Source organism: Rhinatrema bivittatum, chromosome 3 (assembly GCF_901001135.1).
Source record: "Rhinatrema bivittatum chromosome 3, aRhiBiv1.1, whole genome shotgun sequence".
NCBI classification, from domain to species: domain Eukaryota; kingdom Metazoa; phylum Chordata; class Amphibia; order Gymnophiona; family Rhinatrematidae; genus Rhinatrema; species Rhinatrema bivittatum.
In genome coordinates, this window is record NC_042617.1 from 54582063 (window position 1) to 54603017 (window position 20955).

Sequence of the window (20955 nt, forward strand, 5' to 3'; positions counted from 1 at the left end):
TTGGGATGGAAGGGTTTCTATTCCCCGGCCTGTCTTACTTTTCATAGTAAAACTCTGCAGGGAGTTTGCTTTTAAAAATCAGCTCACAGGCCCATGGGTAAAAGGTATTTATAGGGCTAGCTCTGCAGGTATTTTGAACATTTTTCCTGTAGAAGTCTACAGAGGAACTGAAGTTTTTCGATAGAGAACCTTGCTAGGAAAGAAATTGATGTGTAGCTAACCAGAATATCAGGGCTGGGAGAGGGGCAAGCAGGGAGGGTAGTTTGTGATATGTGAATATGAAGGCCTACAAGAAAAATGGAAACTTTGAATACCAAACAGCTATGATAGTTACTTGCTGGCATTATGGGCTCCATTACTCAGGCAGAGAAGTAATACAATGTGAAATCTATGTAAACTACCATTTTATTTTTTAATAGAAAAGGCAAAACTGAATCTAAAACTAAACAGTCTTATTTGGAACTGTAAATGGTTGCTATAAATAGCTAAGTCTCATCCTTTCTGTTTAAAGTTTGATTTTATGTACTTCAAATTTGTCTAGTTTTTCTGGCACAGGGTTGTATAAAATATATTAAGTAGAAGACTGAGAAATTATTTTACTTATTTTTTATGGTGGTGTATGGATTTCTATATTCTGTATACAGATCTGTTAACATTATTAAAAGTATTAAGGATTTGTTTATAACATGGTGAATACATTGATAGTAAATTGAAACACTGCAGCTGGGAATATAAAATTTCTCATAATGGCAATCTTTTTTTGTATGGAATCCCTGTTTTCTATCAGTCAGTCAGATAACCACAGATCATCACTGGCAGTAGCAATGAAGGGAAATAGCATCCCTGTCTTATATGGGGGTAAGCAATACACAAGAATAACAAGAAAAATTGTTACAATTTTGTCTACTGCACAGTCTCATCGTACCCTGATTCAGACTACTATGATGCCTCCTCTTCTGCAGAAGCCTCCAGTGAGCTCTGCCAAGAGCTATCCAAGCCATCTCCTCAATGGCTTCCTGAATCAGCCTGTCTTGCAGCCTCCATGCCACCAGGGGACCTCAGTGAGCTTGGCATCCAGCCTTGCCAAGCTCCTCCTCACTGCTCACATCACACCTAAGCTCCTGCCCTATGTTAAGCAGTCCTGTCATTGTATCCTGGCCTCATCAGGGAGTCACCCTTGGCTCTTTGACCTTGCCTTGTGACCTACATGCCACTGTTCCTTGCCTTGCCTTTGGGCCGCCTTGTTCCATTGCCTTACCCTGCCTTGCCTTGAGGCCTTCGGACCTACTCTATCTTGTAGCTGCCTTGTGGCCTTCAGGCGTGCTCTGTCTTGTATCCTGCCTTGTGGCCTTCGGGCCTGCTCTATCTTGTATCCTATCTTGTGGCTAATACAGGTCTTCCTGTAGCCTAGTGGCCTACAGCCTTGTTGCCTTCAGAACATAAGAACATGCCATACTGGGTCAGACCAAGGGTCCATCAAGCCCAGCATCCTGTTTCCAACAGTGGCCAATCCAGGCCATAAGAACCTGGCAAGTACCCAAACACTAAGTCTATTCCATGTTACCATTGCTAATGGCAGTGGCTATTCTCTAAGTGAACTTAATAGCAGGTAATGGACTTCTCCTCCAAGAACTTATCCAATCCTTTTTTAAACACAGCTACACTAACTGCACTAACCACATTCTCTGGCAACAAATTCCAGAGTTTAATTGTGCATTGAGTAAAAAAGAACTTTCTCAGATTAGTTTTAAATGTGCCCCATGCCAGGGCCGGTGCAAGGGGATTAGGCGCCCTAGGCGAGCTTTCTCCCTTGCGCCGCCAACCCCCGGTCTTGGCTCCGATTCCTATCTCATTCTCGATCACACCCGCTGACTGTGTGGTTTTCTGGGTCGTGAGCAGGTTGGGCACTGCTTGCGGCCCGCCAAATCTCCACTCCTTTTTGCCATCGCTTGCAGCCCCATATGGCTCGCGCCCAGTGGAGCACCAAGGGTCTCCGGCGCCCGGGGACCAATGCATTTGTGTGCTTCTCCAGCATACCCCCCCCCCCCCCCCCCGTAATCCTTCTTGTACTAATGCTTAAGGTCACAGAAAATCAGTGGCATCTCTAGACAGAAAAATTTGGGGGGATGGGGGGGGGGGGAGCCAAAATGACATTTCTTCATCACACCCACCTCTATAGCATGGATCCTGCTTTAAAATTGGTTATAAAAAAAGTGTTAATAAAAAAGTCCAAAGGGTCTTCTGTGTAATTTTAAAAAGCTGGCCAGTTTCACACTACAAAATTATTTGATAGCCTCATTCAACTAATTCTATATGGCTATGAGAGTGAAGTCTGGAATATATAGGAAGGGACAGAATGTCAATATAAATCCTGCACCTCCAGTTCTGTAACTCTGTGCATCCACTGAAATTCCCCCAAACAATGGAGCTTGGATGTTTCCCTTAAGCTCATCATAGTAAAAGATATTTTCAAATTCTGGTGTCACCTCACAGTAACAGCAGCACAAATACCTTCCACTGCCAGGCACATTGTGAACTAACACAAAACCCCGCAAAAAAGACACTCAAAATCTATACTGCAATCCCATCGTAACATAACAGTAATAACACCAAGGACTCAAACAACAATAGTCCTACCTGTGAAAAAGCAAGGGTAAATATTACACTGGGTCCTAGAATACCAATACACCACCTACTGAGGAAACAAAACAAACCAGATTGCTATAGATCCCTATGCTAGCAGAATCTCTCATCATGGTCACACACACAGAGCAGAGACAGACCCTCACCAAATACAGAATACAAAATAAAGGAGCACAAATTAGACAAAAACTGAAATGGAAACCCCAAGAAGCCAGACTCTGTGTATTAATAATGGAAAAACAGAACCACCATTCCTCATAAAACAATAAAATCAAGAAACATAAAGCATCAGTTATAATAGTAAAACCATACTAATAAAATAATATTTTAAAACTACTGATAAATAGAATTTCTATTATTTAAAATCATATACATTTTTTACACTTTCCCAAACACCAATAAAATATTTCAAAACAGCACATATTTATTTATTTATTTAACATTTTTCTATACCGACATTCGCACGAGACATCACATCGGTTTCCAGACAACAGCAAAATCAGCCAACAGGGCTTTACATTGTAACTGATATTTTAACTGGGGGGGAGGAGGGGGAAGGGGCAGGGCAGTAACTTGGAGCTAATGAGTATGCTGGGAACAGGGGAGGGGAGTACAGGGTTAATTTACAAAAAGCAGGAGTAATGTACATGCTATATACAATCTATTATGTACGTTCTATATACAAGACGAGGGAGTGGGGGGAGGGTAGGTTAAGGAGGGAAGAGGAGGGATGGGGGTGGGGGGGAGGAAGGAGTCAGGGTGTAGGGTAGAGTGGATTAGGAGGGGGGTGTGGGGGGTGGGGGAAAGGAACTGGGATGGCAGATTAAGAGTAGGCGTGCGTGAAAAGCGTGCGTGCGTGCGTGAAAAGCCATGTTTTAAGTTTCTGTCTAAATTTCTTTGGACAGATTTCAAGGCGTAGACTGGTGGGCATAGAGTTCCATAGCTTGGGACCAGCTAAGGAGATGGAGCGTTGTTTGGTGGAAGCGAGGTGGGATAGTTTGGGTGTAGGAGTAGGTATTGTTGCAAGGTATGGTGATCTGGTTGGCCTTGATGTCGTACGAAGGTGTAGGGTGTCAGAGAACCATTGCATGTTTGGGTTGTGGATGGCTTTGTGTATGAGAGTTAGGGTCTTGAAGATGATTCTTGAAGATATGGGGAGCCAATGTAGTTGTTTCAGAATGGGCGTGATGTGATCGTTTCTGCGTGTGCCTGTTAGTATGCGCGCGGCTGCGTTTAGAAGAAGTTGTAAGGGGGTTGTGGTATTTTTGGGAAGGCCTAGTAGTATGGCGTTTGCGTAATCTATTTTGGATAGGATGAGAGCCTGAAGCACAGTTCTGAAGTCGCTAGGATGCAGGAGTGGTTTTAGTTTTTTGAGTGTGTGTAGTTTGAAGTAGCATTCTTTAAGGGTAGTGTTGATGAATTTTTGCAGGTTGAATTGGGAGTCAAGAATTACACCAAGGTCTCTTACGTGTTGAACGAAGTCTGGGAGGGGGTGCAGAGATCTGATATTGGTGGGAGAGGGATTGAGTTGTTGGGGGGCGATGATCATTAGTTCAGTTTTATTAGTGTTTAGTGCTAGGTTGAGTTGAGTGAGAAGGCTGTTGATGGAGGAGAGGGCACTTCCCCATTTTAGAAGGGCATTGGGTAGAGAGTCTGTGATGGGAATGAGGACTTGTACATCGTCGGCGTAAACAAAATGTGGGAGACCAAGTTTCAGAAGGAGGTGGCAGAGGGGTAGGAGGTATATGTTAAATAGGGTTGAAGATAGGGAGGAGCCTTGGGGAACTCCGCACGTGATATTGATGGGTTTGGATTCATGCTTTCCGATTTTGACTTTGAAGTGTCTGTCATTGATGAAGGATTTGAACCATAGGAGGGGGATTCCTGAGATTCCAATTTCGGTCAGCCTGTCGATTAGTATGGAGTGATTGATGGTATCGAAGGCTGCTGATATGTCTAGTAGGGCTAAGATGTATGTGTGACCCATGTCTAGTCCTCTGATGATGTAGTCTGAGAGTGACGTCAGGAGGGTTTCTGTACTAAATTGTTTGCGAAAGCCGTGCTGTGAAGGTAGGAGGATTTGATGCTGGTCTAAATAATTGGATAATTGTGTGTTAACAGTTCTTTCTAGGACCTTCGCAATAAACGGGAGATTGGAAATGGGGCGAAAGTTAGTTGGGTCTGTAGGATCTAGTTTGGGCTTTTTTAGAATGGGTTTTACAATGGCTAGTTTTAGTTGGTTGGGAACGTTGCCAGAGGCCAGGGATGTGTTAATGAGGTCAGATAGGGGTTGTGCGATGCAATCTGGTATAGATAGAAGTGCTTTGGTGGGTATTGAGTCTGAGGGGTGGGAGGAGGGTTTCATTTTACTTAGTATAGATCTGATTTCAGAAGTGGATGTGGTTTCGAAGGCATCCATTAGATGATTGGGGGCTTTAAGAGAGGTTTTGGTGGGTGAGGGAGAGGTGGTGAAGCGTGAGGTGATGTTAGCTATTTTGTTATGGAAAAATTTTGCGAGCTCGTTGCATTTGTTGTCGTTTTCTTCGTCCAGAGTGGAGTTGAGTGCCGTTTTTGTTAAGCTTGTGACAAAGGAGAATAGTTAAAACTAATAAGGATTTTAAAAAGCCCCTGCTGTCCATGCATGGGAGCTCTTGATTTCCAGTCACCTGATATTGTCAAGGATTAGGAGGCTATCCTCTCTCACACAGACTCACATGTCCATTCTCTCTCACACATACACTGTCACATACATACACATTCATGCTCTTAATACCCACCATAACCTCTCGCTATCACAGACGCTGACACACTCTCAGGGTTAAAGACACTCTCTCCCCCTCTACACACTCTTACTCCCCTGGATTTTCTCATACACATTCATGCTCTCACTCTCACTGGCTCCCTCACATACACACAAACACACACACCCAGGCAAGCTCCCAATCATTCTCACACAAACACACACACACAGGCAAGCTCCCAGTCATTCTCACACTGACCCCCAGGCAGGCTCCCATTCATTTTCACACCACTCCCTCCCCAACCCCAGACATGCACACATTCATTCTCATACACACAGACCCCCAGGCAGGCACCTATTCTCATACAGGTAAACACAAAGAAATAGATGCCTGGATCTTTTCCAACACTTTATTGATGCAGAGACGTGTCAAATAAAATCGCCCGACTCAGGCCGAGTTTCGCAGCTTTACACCGCTGCCTCAGGGGCTCCACTCTTCCAATCAGTGAGCTGTTTCATCCAATCAATTGTATTAGTATGCTAGCAGTACAAGACCAACCTATGCACGATAGTTCCAAACGCAATACAGCATAGCATACAGCAGTCTCTGCTTCCATTTTAGATGGAACTATCGTGCATAAGTTGGTCTTGTACTGCTGGCATACTAATACAATTGATTGGATGAAACAGCTCACTGATTGTAGGAGTGGAGCCCCTGAGGCAGCGGCTGTAAAGCTGCGAAACTCGGCCTGAGTCGGGCGATTTTATTTGACACGTCTCTGCATCAATAAAGTGTTGGAAAAGAACCAGGCATCTATTTCTTTGTGTTTACCTGCTGGTATCATAGATCGCCTACCTCTGTGTTTTCTTGGACCTATTCTCATACATACAAACCCCAGGAAGACACCCATTCATTCTCATACACAGACACACCCTCAGGCAGGCACCCATGCATTCACACACATACACCCCCAGGCAGACTCCCATTCATACACATGCACACACTAAAGGCAGACCCCCTCTCTTTCTTTTGCCAGCAACCTCGGAGCCTCTCTAATTCCTCTGCTGCCACTGTCACTGCTGCCGCATGGCTATTGGGGAGGTGCTGATTGCTGCTACTGGCACTGAAGCCCATTCTGCTGCCTCCTCTCTGCAGGCCCCGTGGGCTTCCACTTTCTCCATTCTGATCTCGTACATTGTGAGATCCGCATAGAGAAAGTGCTACTCTTGCACATTCCCAAAGATTACATGTGCCAATCACAAAAAAGTAAATTTTTTTTTTTTTTACTTTGCTGTCTGATCTTAATTTTCTAATCGGTTGGTCACAGGATTTTTTTTCCACCTTCCCTTTCTTATTTTTTTGCCAATTCCTTTTATATTTATTTTCTCTCCATCTGTCTTCTTCCCTCAAACACACAGGTTCTCATTCTCACATGCTTTCTCTCTTTCTCTCTCACACACACACACACACAGGCTCTCACTGTCAAATGCTCTTTCTCATAGAATCATTCATACACAGTCTCTCTCTTGCACATGCTGTCTGACTCACACACACCCAGGCTCTCTCTCACTCCCACATGCTATCTTGCTCAAGCACAGGCTCTCACTGTCACATGCTCTCTCTCATACAATCATTCATACACACAGTCTCTCACTGGCACATGCTGTCTGACTCACACACACAGAGGCTCTCACATGCTGTCTCTGCAAACATTCAGATCCTCACTCTCACACACAATCTCTCAACTCATCTCATGCACGCACACACACACACGCACACACACACTACAGGCCCTCAGCCTCTCTCTCACCTCCTCTTCACGGGTCGCCGCAGGATAGGCTCTGCAGCGGCCCTGGTTTTCTCGGGCCACCCGCAATGTGGGATTCACTTTGGCCATAAGCGCTGCTCCTCTTCTGCACGTCGCTGATGCTCCTCCTCCTTCCGGCACGCAGCTGATGCTCCCCTTCCGGCACGCGGCTCATGCTCCTCCTCCTTCCTGCCCGCGCGGCTCCGGCAACATTTTTCTTCCGGGTCCAAGGGGGCAGGAAGGAGGAAGAGTACTTGCAGGCTTAGACGCGACTTTTTTCTTCGGGCCATGGTGACGTGAGGTCCACCACGACCCTGCCGATCTTCCGCGGCCGTATGAGCCTTCTTGTCAGCCACCAGCAGCTCGGCGCCCCCTAATGATAGGCGCCCTAGGCGATCGCCTAGTGCTTCCACCGGCCCTGCCCCATGCTAACTTAATGGAATGCCCCCTAGTCTTTCTATTATCCGAAAGAGTAAATAACAGATTCACATCTACCCGTTCTAGACCTCTCATGATTTTAAACACCTCTATCATATCCCCCCTCAGCCGTCTCTTCTCCAAGCTGAAAAGTCCTAACCTCTTTAGTCTTTCCTCATAGGGGAGCTGTTCCATTCCCCTTATCATTTTGGTAGCCCTTCTCTGTACCTTCTCCATCGCAATTATATCTTTTTTGAGATGCGGTGACCAGAATTGTACACAGTATTCAAGGTGCGGTCTCACCATTTTCCGTTTTATTCACCATTCCCTTTCTAATAATTCCCAACATTCTGTTTGCTTTTTTGACTGCCGCAGCACACTGAACCGACGATTTCAATGTGTTATCCACTATGACGCCTAGATCTCTTTCTTGGGTTGTAGCACCTAATATGGAACCCAACATTGTGTAATTATAGCATGGGTTATTTTTCCCTATATGCATCACCTTGCACTTATCCACATTAAATTTCATCTGCCATTTGGATGCCCAATTTTCCAGTCTCACAAGGTCTTCCTGCAATTTATCACAATCTGCTTGTGATTTAACTGAACAATTTTGTGTCATCTGCAAATTTGATTATCTCACTCGTCGTATTTCTTTCCAGATCATTTATAAATATATTGAAAAGTAAGGGTCCCAATACAGATCTCTGAGGCATTCCACTGCCCACTCCCTTCCACTGAGAAAATTGTCCATTTAATCCTACTCTCTGTTTCCTGTCTTTTAGCCAGTTTGCAATCCATGAAAGGACATCGCCACCTATTCCATGACTTTTTACTTTTCCTAGAAGCCTCTCATGAAGAACTTTGTCAAACGCCTTCTGAAAAACCAAGTATACTACATCTACCGGTTCACCTTTATCCACATGTTTATTAACTCCTTCAAAAAAGTGAAGCAGATTTGTGAGGCAAGACTTGCCTTGGGTAAAGCCATGCTGACTTTGTTCCATTAAACCATGTCTTTCTATATGTTCTGTGATTTTGATGTTTAGAACACTTTCCACTATTTTTCCTGGCACTGAAGTCAGGCTAACCGGTCTGTAGTTTCCCGGCTCGCCCCTGGAGCCCTTTTTAAATATTGGGGTTACATTTGCTATCCTCCAGTCTTCAGGTACAATGGATGATTTTAATGATAGGTTACAAATTTTTACTAATAGGTCTGAAATTTCATTTTTTAGTTCTTTCAGAACTCTGGGGTGTAAACCATCCGGTCCAGGTGATTTACTACTCTTCAGTTTGTCAGTCAGGTCTACCACATCTTCTAGGTTCACCGTGATTTGATTCAGTCCATCTGAATCATTACCCATGAAAACCTTCTCCATTACAGGTACCTCCCCAACATCCTCTTCAGTAGACACCGAAGCAAAGAAATCATTTAATCTTTCCGTGATGGCCTTATCTTCTCTAAGTGCCCCTTTAACCCCTCGATCATCTAACGGTCCAACTGACTCCCTCACAGGCTTTCTGCTTCGGATATATTTAAAAAAATTTTTACTGTGAGTTTTTGCCTCTACGGCCAACTTCTTTTCAAATTCTCTCTTAGCCTGTCTTATCAATGTCTTAAATTTAACTTGCCAATGTTTATGCTTTATCCTATTTTCTTCTGTTGGATCCTTCTTCCAATTTCTGAATGAAGCTCTTTTGGCTAAAATAGCTTCTTTCACCTCCCCTTTTATCCATGGCTGTAATCGTTTTGCCTTCTTTCCACCTTTCTTAATGTGTGGAATACATCTGGACTGTGCTTCTAGGATGGTATTTTTTAACAATGACCACGCCTCTTGGACATTTTTTACTTTTGTAGCTGCTCCTTTCAGTTTTTTCTAACAATTTTTCTCATTTTATCAAAGTTTCCCTTTTGAAAGTTTAGCACAAGTGCCGTGGATTTGCACACTGTTCCTCTTCCAGTCATTAAATCAAAATTTGTCATATTATGATCACTATTGCCAAGCGGCCCCATCACTGTTACCTCTCTCATCAAGTCCTGTGCTCCACTGAGAATTAGATCTAAAATTGCTCCCTCTCTCGTCAGTTCCTGAACCAATTGCTCCATAAAGCTATCATTTATTCCATCCAGGAACGTTATCTCTCTAGCGTGTCCCGATGATACATTTACCCAGTAAATATTGGGGTAATTGAAGTCTCCTATTATTACTGCACTACCAATTTGGTTAGCTTCCCTAATTTCTCTTAGCATTTCACTGTCAGTCTCACCATCTTGACCAGGTGGACAGTAGTATACTCCTATCACTATAGTCTTCCCCGACACACCAAGGGATTTCTACCCATAAAAATTCAATTTTGTATTTAGTCTCATGCAGGATGTTTATCCTGTTGGACTCTATGCCATCCCGGACATAATGCGCCACACCTCCTCCCGGGTGCTCCTCTCTATCATTGCGATATAATTTCTACCCCCGGTATAGCACTCTCCCATTGGTTATCCTCTTTCCACCATGTCTCTGAGATGCCAATTAAGTCTATGTCATCATTCACTGCTATACATTCTAATTCTCCCATCTTACTTCTTAGACTTCTGGCATTAGCATACAAACATTTCAAAGTTTGTTTTTTGTTTGTATTTTCATTCTGCTTTTTAATTGATAGGGATACGTTAGAATTTTTTAGCTCAGGTGAGTTTTTAGTTACTCGCCTATATTTTTAAATTTTTGTTTCCCCCGACTTTTACGGTATGGGGAAACAAATAAGCCTGGGATAACCTGCGCGGCAGATACTACCATAAGCTTGTTGGGCAGACTGGATGGATCATTTGGTCATTTTCTGCCATCATTTTAATGTTTCTATGTAAATATGTGAATAGAAAGGGAAAAAAAAAATCTCACACCGCACCTCTTAAGTTCACATGTCTGTGTGATTTTGAAATGTCTGTTGCTTAGCCTTAGGAATACATTCCCAGACAGCCATCATAGGAAAAATAACCCTTTCATATGCAGCACTAATTTCCATTTCAAACCAATGTTGTATAATAAAGTGAAAAGGCAAATACGGTATCTTCTATATCAATCAAAACACACAATTCTTTTAAATGTTCTTAAAGGTTGTTTGATAACTCAGAATTATTTAATCCAAGTCATTCAATGCGGACTGAGGAATTTTCCCCCCATTTGTATTTACATATTTATATAAAATATTAAAAATGAAGAGGTCCATATTCGAAAGCATTTCTTCTGAGTTGGCCGGCTAAATTGATATTTGGGCACACATATCCGGCTAAATTCTAGCTGACTAAAAAGCTAGCTAGCTGGAATTTATAGAGTTATTAATCAAACTGCAATATGACCTTATGGCGCGATAAATGTGGTCTAACGTGCGATGTTTATCGCTGGCATGTAAATATGATAATGAGTAGGCAAAAGCTAGAAAATTATGTAAATGAGGGACTCTACTGCATTTTGCAGTAAAATAGTGCATAATGACATGGGATTTAACATGGGAAATAACACATTTTTGATTTGCGGTAGAGTGGAAACAAAAATTGTTATCGTGCCTTAGTGCCTGTTATTGCTCATGATAAAATTAGACCTTCTCTCAGACACACCTTCACAGCCCTGGTAACCCAATAAAAATAACTTTTCTTACTTACCCTGTCTTCCTAAAGCTGTAGTGTTAAGGGGAAGTGTACTAGTAGTGGGATGCTGGCTGCTTTGCGGTACAGGGAGCACATCTTTCATCCATGAACCTCATTGCTGGGGATGCAAGAGGAACATGTGGTTATGAGGTATCACCGGAGTGCTCAGGCTATCTTGGAATTATATAAGGAACTCAGAGGGGGATCTGGATCCTGTCACAGAAAGGTCCCACACTTTACCAGGCCTTACCAAATTATTGTGCACCCTGCATTTTATGGTATCTGGCGTCTTCCAAACAACAATCGGGGGGGGGGGGGGATGTTACAAACGTCTTTTTCCTGCTGTCTAGGCCAGGACATAACAGCATTAATCATTACATACAATTCCCTCGTGAAAGGCAAGACTTGCTGGATATGGAGACATTTTATTGCCATTGCCAACTTTCCAAATGTTCTGGAAGCCACTGACTGCGCTCACATAGCCATCGTTTCACCCCGTGGCAGGGAGGAGATCTACCGCAAAAGTAAGCTATTCTATTCCATCTATGTGCAAGTAGTCTGTGACGTTCAACTGCACATCCTTGACGTGGTTGCCAGGTACCTGGGAGCTGCGCACGATTCCTTTATACTTAGGAAATCTGGCCTGTTTTACATTTTTGAAGACAGCCTCTACGATGATGGTTGGCTCACAGGTAAGAGCGGTGCTTCTTTTTTATTTATTTAGTTTTATTCAGTATCAGTAAGGTAAAATGATACACACAGTAAATCTGTTTTACAGCATTTACAAATAACCAGTGTAAGAGACTCAAGAGTAATACAGGATTACTACAGTGTGGACTCTTGCAGAAAAATGGCAGTACATCTCCCTTTGAGCAATTATTTTAGGTTAAACACAACAACGTCAAATAGGATTGGGCATATAGCTAAAAAGTTGAAACCTTAGGGGCAGATTTTTAATCTTACGCACGCGGGGTACATTTGTGCACAGTACCCGGCGCGCACAAATGTACACCCGATTTTATAACATGCGCGCGCTGCCGCACGCATGTTATAAATCCAGGGTCAGCACGCGCAAGGGGGTGCACACTTGTGCACCTTGCGCTTGCCGAGCCCTAGGGGAGGCCTGATGGCTTTCCGCATTCCCTCCGAGGCCGCTCTGAAATCGGAGCGGCCTCGGAGGGAACTTTCCTTTCGCTCCTCCTCACCTTCCCCTATCTAACCCACCCCCCTGCCCTATCTAAATCCCCCCCTACCTTTATTGCAGGAGTTACGCCCCCCCCACCTTTATTGCAGGAGTTACGCCTGCCTCTGTCTCTGGCGCGCCAACCCCCAGCACAGCCACTGTGCTGAAGGACTCTGGACTGCCCCCGGACCGCCCTCAGACTGCCACACCGGCCCCGACCCTGGACCACCCCTTTTTCAAAGCACCGAGACATACGCGCGTCCCGGGGCTTATGCACACCACCGAGCCTAAGCAAAATAGACTGGGCGCGCGCAGGGGTAGGTTTTAAAGGGTTAATCGCGTAACCCTTTGAAAATCTACCCCTTAGTCTTTAACTAAGAATGCATATGTCAGATAGGGTATGGACTAATCTGAGTCCTCCTTGACAAGATACCTTAAGATACAATCTTTTCTACCTTTTCTACCTTTAACCCCTCCCTCCCCCCCCCCCCCCCCATATTGTCTGTGCTGAGGGTAGTGGTATATGGATATGCTAAGCCAGTGTGGGTTATAAACTGACCCCTATAAAGAGATGCCAGTATGTACAGATCTGGAACAAGCCAGTACATAAATTATAACCTGTGACATATAGTTTTACTAGTTCTGACTTAGGCTAAGGTAACATTGGGTTGTCCCCTAGATGTACTAAGTGTGTGCTTCAGAGGCCGCAAAGCGCTGCCAAACTTGAGCCCAAGCCTACGGCCAACTTCAAGGAAACCTCCCCGTAGAAATTTGGGAAAATAGCCTGCAATTAGTGAACATGTATGGCTCTACTTAACAATTGGGAAAGATAAATGTTTGACCAAGTCTGCAGGTTGTTGTTGGAGGAAACAGGACCAGATTTGGTCTGTCTGCTTTTGTCTCTGAACATTGAGAGCCACTGCTGACATTAACTCGAACGTGGCTAACTGTAACATTTTCCTGCCCCAGTGATTGAACGTTGGAGGGTCACTAGAGATCCAGACACTCAAGATAACCTGCTTGGCCATCAACCCAGCTTTTTCCAAGAGGGTCTTCTGTTGTTTCCTTAGCCCCTTACAACTGACTGGATAGTCTCCAAATAACCATATCATAGGGTTCATAGGTATGGGGTGGGCACAGATCTTGTAACAGTAAGTAGTTATGCGCAACTAAAACTGCTGAAGTTTTGGACATGTCCCCAAAAACAATGAATATAGTCCCCATTGATTGCACCACACTTTAAACACAGAGGTGATGGACATATCCCTGCTCTAAATGAAACATATAGAAACATAGAAATGACGGCAGAAGAAGACCAAATGGCCCATCCAGTCTGCCCAGCAAGCTTCCCTCATTTCTTCTCCCATACTTATCTGTTTCTCTTAGCTCTTGGTTCTAATTCCCTTCCACCCCCGCCATTAATGTAGAGAGCGGTGATGGAGCTGCATCCAAGTGAAATATCTAGCTTGATTAGTTAGAGGTAGTAGGGGTAGTAACCGCCGCAATAAGCAAGCTACACCCATGCTTATTTGTTTTTACCCAGATTATGTTATACAGCCCTTATTGGTTGTTTATCTTCTCCCCTGCCGTTGAAGCAGGGAGCTATGCTGGATATGCGTGAGGTATCAGTTTTTTTCTTCTCCCCTGCTGTTGAAGCAGAGAGCTATGCTGGATATGCATCGAAAGTGAAGTATCAGGCACATTTGGTTTGGGGTAGTAACCGCCGTAACAAGCCAGCTACTCCCCGCTTTGTGAGTGTGAATCCTTTTTTCTTCTCCCCTGCCGTTGAAGTTATGCTGGATATGCGTGAAGTATCAGTTTTTCTTTTCCCCTGCCGTTGAAGCAGAGAGCTATGCTGGAAATTTGTGATGTATCAGTCTTTCTCCCATGCCGTTGAAGCAGAGAGCCATGCTGGATATGCGTCGAGAGTGAAGTATCAGGTACATTTGGTTTGGGGTAGTAACCGCCGTAACAAGCCAGCTACTCCCCGCTTTGTGAGTGCGAACCCTTTTTTCTTCTCCCCTGCCGTTTAAGCAGAGAGCTCTGCTGGATGTGTGAAGTAACAGTTTTTTCTTTTCCCCTGCTGTTGAAGCAGAGAACTATGCTGGATATGCATTGAAAGTGAAGTATAAGAATGGAGTGATCAAGCTAGTTGAAAGGCATCAGGAATAGAGGAAGGTGGAGGTAGTAATTTGGATATTTGGTTTGGGGTAGTAACCGCCGTAACAAGCCAGCTACTCCCGTCTTTGTGAGTGCAAATCCTTTTTTCCACATTTCCTCTTGCTGTTGAAGCTTAGAGTGATGTTGGAGTCACAGTAACCATGTGTATGTTTATTGAATAAGGGTATTGTCTCCAGGCAGTAGCCATCATTCTGGCGAGTCACCCACTCTTCATTGGCGGCCTCTTGACTTTATGGATCCACAGTGTTTATCCCACGCCCCTTTGAAGTCCTTCACAGTTCTGGTCTTCACCACTTCCTCCGGAAGGGCATTCCAGGCATCCACCACCCTCTCCGTGAAGAAATACTTCCTGACATTGGTTCTGAATCTTCCTCCCTGGAGCTTCAAATCGTGACCCCTGGTTCTGCTGATTTTTTCTTATGGTAAAGGTTTGTCGTTGCCTTTGGATCATTAAAACCTTTCAAGTATCTGAAAGTCTGTATCATATCACCTCTGCTCCTCCTTTCCTCCAGGGTGTACATATTTAGATTCTTCAATCTCTCCTCGTACGTCATGCGATGAAGATCCTCCACCTTCCTGGTCGCCCTTCTCTGTACCGCTTCCATCTTGTCTTTGTCTTTTTGTAGATACGGTCTCCAGAACTGAACACAGTACTCCAGGTGAGGCCTCACCAAGGACCTGTACAAGGGAATAATCACTTCCCTTTTCTTACTCGATATTCCTCTCTCTATGCAGCCCAGCATTCTTCTGGCTTTTGCTATCGCCTTGTCGCATTGTTTCGCAGACTTCATATCATTAGACACTATCACCCCAAGGTCCCTCTCCTGCTCCGTGCTTCGTCAGCCTTTCCCCCCCCATCGAATACAGTTCATTCGGATTTCCGCTCCCCATATGCATGACTTTGCACTTCTTGGCATTGAATCTCAGCTGCCATATCTTCGACCACTCTTCCAGTTTCCTTAGATCCCGTCTCATTCTCTCCACTCCTTCCGGCGTGTCCACTCTGTTGCAGATCTTAGTGTCATCCGCAAAAAGACAAACCTTACCTTCTATCCCGTCCGCAATGTCGCTCACAAAGATATTGAACAGGACCGGTCCCAACACCGATCCTTGCGGTACACCACTTAAAACCGCTCTCTCTTCAGAGAAGGTTCCGTTTACCATCACACATTGTCTTCTGTCCGTCAACCAATTTGCAATCCAGGTCACCACCTTGTCACTCACTCCCAAGCTTCTCGTTTTATTCACCAGTCTCCTGTGCGGAACCGTATCAAAAGCTTTGCTGAAATCCAAGTATATGACATCGAGCGCTCTTCCTTAGTCCAATTCCTTGGTTACCCAGTCAAAAAAGTCAATCAGATTTGTCTGACAGGATCTTCCCCTGGTGAATCCATGTTGCCTCTGGTCCATCAATTCTCCGGACTGTAGATAGTTCACTATTCTCTCTTTCAGCAGAGACTCCATTACTTTTCCCACCACCGAAGTGAGGCTAACCGGCCTGTAGTTGCCAGCCTCCTCCCTGTTCCCACTCTTGTGAAGCGGGACCACCACCGCTCTTCTCCAGTCTCTTGGCACCACTCCCGTTTCTAGGGATCTATTGAACAGGTCACACAGCGGACCCGCCAGAACATCTCTGAGCTCCCTCAATATCCTTGGATGAATCCCATCAGGCCCCATGGCTTTGTCCACTTTCAGGTTCTTTAGCTCTTCCCACACATTTTCTACTGTAAAAGGATTTTCATCTATTCCACTTCCCTCCAGTTTCTTGTTGTGTAGAGATGGTCCTTCTCCAGGGTCTTCTTTAGTGAACACAGAGCTGAAGTATTCGTTTAATATTTCTGCCATTTCTTCGTCTGTCTCCACACATTGATCATTACCACCTTTCAATTTCACTATACCACTTTGGACCTTTCTCTTTTCGCTGATGTATCTGAAAAATGTTTTGTCACCATTTTTTATCTCCTTGGCAATCCTCTCTTCTGCTTGATTTTTTGCCAACTTGATTGTTTTCTTCGTCTCCCTCAGTTGATACAAATATTCTTCTTTGTGCTCCTCCCTTTGATGTTAGAAAAATAAAGTTGCCATATAAATTTGAAATGCATCTCTCTCAGTGTAATGTTCTCTGTTATTGTACGGCTATTCTGAAAATAATATTTAACCTTGGCTGGGGTCAGGGATATCTCTGAAACTTTATCCCACTTATTCAAGAGGTCGGCATAGATGGCCGTGTCAGTATGTGTCTTCAATAGCGTGGAGAACAAGGAACAAGAGAACTTCTGTGTGGGTCGAGAACAAAAAATACTTTCCAGTAACAGCCCCCTTGGCAAGGGGTAAATGATGAAGGTCCATTTGATTTACATAATGTCTTAATTGTAGATATGCAAAAAAATCTTCTTTGGGGAGTTGGAATTTATCACATAAGTCCTTGAAGCTATACATTATGGGGTAGATTTAAAAAAAACTGCGCCCGCGCATACTTTTGTTCGCACGACCGGCGCAAACAAAAGTACGCCAGATTTTAATAGATACGTGCGTAGCCGTGCGTATCTTTTAAAATCCGGGGTCGGCACACACAAGGCTGCCCAAAATTGGCAGCCTGTGCGCACCGAGCCATGCAGCCTGCCTCCGTTCCCTCCGAGGCCGCTCCGAAATCAGAGCGGCCTTGGAGGGAACTTTCCTTCCACCACCCCCACCCCCCCCCGCACCTTCCCCTCCCTTCCCCTACCTAACCCACCACCCAGCCCTATCTAAACCTCCCCCCCACCTTTGTTGTAAAAGTTACGCCCCCAGGCCTGAACGATGCCCACGGCCACGCCCCCGATGACGCGCCGGCCGCGACACGCCCCCCCCCCCAGGAAAGCCCCGGGACTTACGCTCATCCCGGGGCTTTGCGCGCGCCGGCAGCCTATGCAACATAGGCTCAGCGCGCGCAGGGGGAGCTTGGGGCAGGTTTTCGGGAGGTACACGCGTATCCCTTTGAAAATCTGCCCTTATATGTGAGTTGGGTGGAAACACTTGGGAAATGCACGTAAGCCCTTTGTATGCCCACATGGTGAAAACTGAATGGCCTCTCCCAGGCATAAACTGCGTATTCTCACAAAGGGCCATTAAGGGAGTTAGTGTTTGCAGTATATCTAATCTTTTACATAGGCACTTCCATGCTTGGCGTCCGGAACTAAGTACAAGGACATTTTTACTGAGAGCGGTGCTTCTTTCTATAGTCCTTCTCCGACTATGAGTTTACAGAAAACAGCACTGACACAGGGAGCTGTCTGGGATGTGACTGCATCAGTTACATGACAAGTGGCTTGCACAGTTAGGTCACCAAGCCATCATGCCAGGGTCCAGCTTTCTCTCTCTCCATGCTGTAGAGGTTTATTGTTATATGTCCCTCAAAGCACTTTCCACTAAGGTCAGTGTGTGACCGAGCACTACAGACTTTCAATTGGTCAGCTTAAAACAAGTGGCAGTTCAAATCCTCTCTCTTGGAGCTGTTGAAAAGTCACTTGTCTATCCAAACCTTTTTGGGCGCACGGTGCAGGTGCTCCCAGGTCAGGTGTGCCCTGTTAGTGCTCTGTTGACCCTCGGTTAATGGTGTCCATATCTGTGTCTTGTCTTTGGAGCTTTGGCTCTGGCAGCCAGGATGTCAGCCACAGTTTGTCTTCACCATCACAGGAGTATACGGGTTCAATGGAAGCTATGGGAGTAGCCTTTTGGGATGATCCTATTCGGTGTGTCATGTCTGACAAACATCTATCTCTGGAGGACATACTGTAGAACAGCTGGTACATGAAAAATCATACCACAATGTTGATGTCCTCCTGCAGTGACATGTGTGGCAACTGTGGTGTGCAGCTTCAGTGTTACAGGAGTGCTAGAACGGGGTAGAAATTGCTTGCTTGTGAGTGACGTACAAATTTTGTACGCACCCCAGATGCATGTTTCCATTCATGAAGATCAGGCACAGCATAACAAAAGTGTTAGAGTAAAAGGCAGCATGAACTAAGGGCTTGGAAATAATTTTTTATGCCTCCTGTCAAGCTAGAGTTTCATTTCAGGTATCTTATAGCATGCTGTGGGTTGGCAGCGAGATAACTAAGTCACGGGGGTGTGAGTGATACTGCCGTCTCTTTGGCACAGGAAATTCTGGCTATGGTTGCAGGACCTGGCTTCTCACACCCGACACTCTTCCAAACAGCCAGCAGAGACTAGGTACAATGAGGCCTTGTGCTCTAGCCGCTGTGTCATAGAATGCACTTTTGGAGTTCTCAAAAGTTGATTTCGCTGTTTGGACAAAACTAAGGGAGCTTTAATGTATGCCTCACCCAGAGTCACTGAGATAGTGCTGCTCAGCGTGTATTCCATAATCTGGCTCTATAGTATGGCATCCCAGTAGACGTTTTTCCAGATCTACCTGAGGATCCCCCATGTTCCCCTACAGAAGTTGGGGAGACCTCATGGACTGGCAGCCAGCTTTGGCAAAACGTCATACAATGCTACTTTGCCTATTAGTCGTCAACTAATCCTTCCCCTTCCTTGGAAGAGAGCCCAGCAGAGTGGTTCTAACTGGTCTCATCTTTTTCTTTCACTCACAGGTCCTTTTTCCTGGTCAGTGGTTAACAGAAACCACTAGGCAAGATTGTGATAATGGAGCAGTAGGTGCAGTAGACAGTAATAGGCAAAGTAGACTCAAAATAAACTTAACACCAAAGAGATGTGGCTAGCCTAATGATTTCAGCTTGATTATCATTCCAAAAGAGTCACATCTCGCTATAGAGTTCGTGTAGGACTGCCATCACACAGTGTACATGGAGTACAAACGTTGGGGTAGTTTGCTTATTGCGGCGGTTACTACCCTAAATCAGTTAAGCCTGATACTTCACTTTGAATGCACAAACAGCGCTGCTCTCTGCTTCAACGGCAGGGGGAAATGTGGAAAAGAGGATTTACATTCAGACAACATCCACAAGGCATTGATTTGTGCAGTCTGGGTAACAAGCATCGGGGTAACTTGCTTGATGCGGCGGTTGCTACCCTTAACCATTAAGCCTTATGATTTACCTTTGATGCAACTCCAACATTACTCTCTGCATCAACGGCAGGTGGTGGCAGGAAATTCGAATCAAACTATTACCAACAAGGACCCTGAACTTGGTGGTCGGTGAAACAGATAAGCATGGGAAAATAAGTGTGGGAGCTTGCTGGGCAGACTGGATGGGCCGATTGGTCTTTTTCTGCCATCATTTCTATGTTTCTATGTATATAGCTTGCCAAAGCTTTCACCTTCTTGCTTGCCTCGACTTTGCCTTTGACCTTTCCTAGCCCTCACATGTTGGCGAGATAGTCGCATAGGTATGATGAAACTCCAGCAGGGCCTAGGACATGGAGCTAAGTGCTCTATAAGTCATAGAAATCACAAGTAGCTCAGCTGCTGAAAGGCACAGCCTGAAGCTACAAGTTGACAATTACAGTCATCAATGACAGTCTCAACATGTTACAGCCAGATTGCCTATCTGACATCCATGTGTATCTGAATATATCCACATGTATTTCGGATACATAATGTCAACTGTTTCTGAGGCAGTGCTGACATCAGTGTGTTCGCATAGCAGGCCTTCACTTACAGCCTTTTGGGAAGCACATGTCAGCACGCAATCCCAAACCTCTCACAGGTCAGCAGGCTAGCATATCTCATAGGATTTGCACCCAACCATGCACACCTGAGTCCTGCTACACCTAGATAAGCAGTCAGCTCTCATATACAGATGGTGAGGGTCTTGATCCTTGGGCTGTCATGTTGGTTATGTTAGCTGCTTGGGGAGACTGTACAAAGATGCTAGTCTATCTGAAGGCCGGATTGGGTATAGGATGATGTCATGCTTTTCCATGTTATTGAAAGTCACCTCTGAAATGTATAAGTCAGAGTTTATTTAGTGAGGGCTATAACAGCATCCACATGTCACATAACAAAAGGTTCACCTCACTGAACCCAAGGCAAAGCTGTGTTAGAAACTATTAACCTAGCCTGACATGTCACAGATAGCCATTGGGAAATGTTGAGAAGTCAGGGCACAGCAAGGCCCTTTGCTGGTTAAGCTCAGGGCTGGTCATATTGTCCTACTTTATGAAGGTATGTAGAAAATCTACGGAGCAGTTTTTGTTCTGATTGCTAGTAACAGTTACAGTCCTTATCCTATCTGTGGCCACCCTTAAAGCACATAGGCTGAGGACTACAGGGGAGACGAGCTTGCAGAATGGTCATTTTCCAAGCAGAGTTGCGACCTTTCAGGTCTTTTCAGGTTTGAGGCCCTTGCTTGTCCACATGGCTGCGACTTGT

The 20955-nt window shown here is 44.9% G+C and overlaps 1 protein-coding gene across 3 annotated transcripts in view; it reads left to right on the plus strand.

Annotated features, from left to right (window-relative positions):
* The window catches only part of LPGAT1 (lysophosphatidylglycerol acyltransferase 1), a 254068-nt gene that overhangs the window by 214716 nt on the left and 18397 nt on the right, over nt 1-20955 (plus strand). The gene's annotated exons all lie outside the window — the stretch shown is intronic.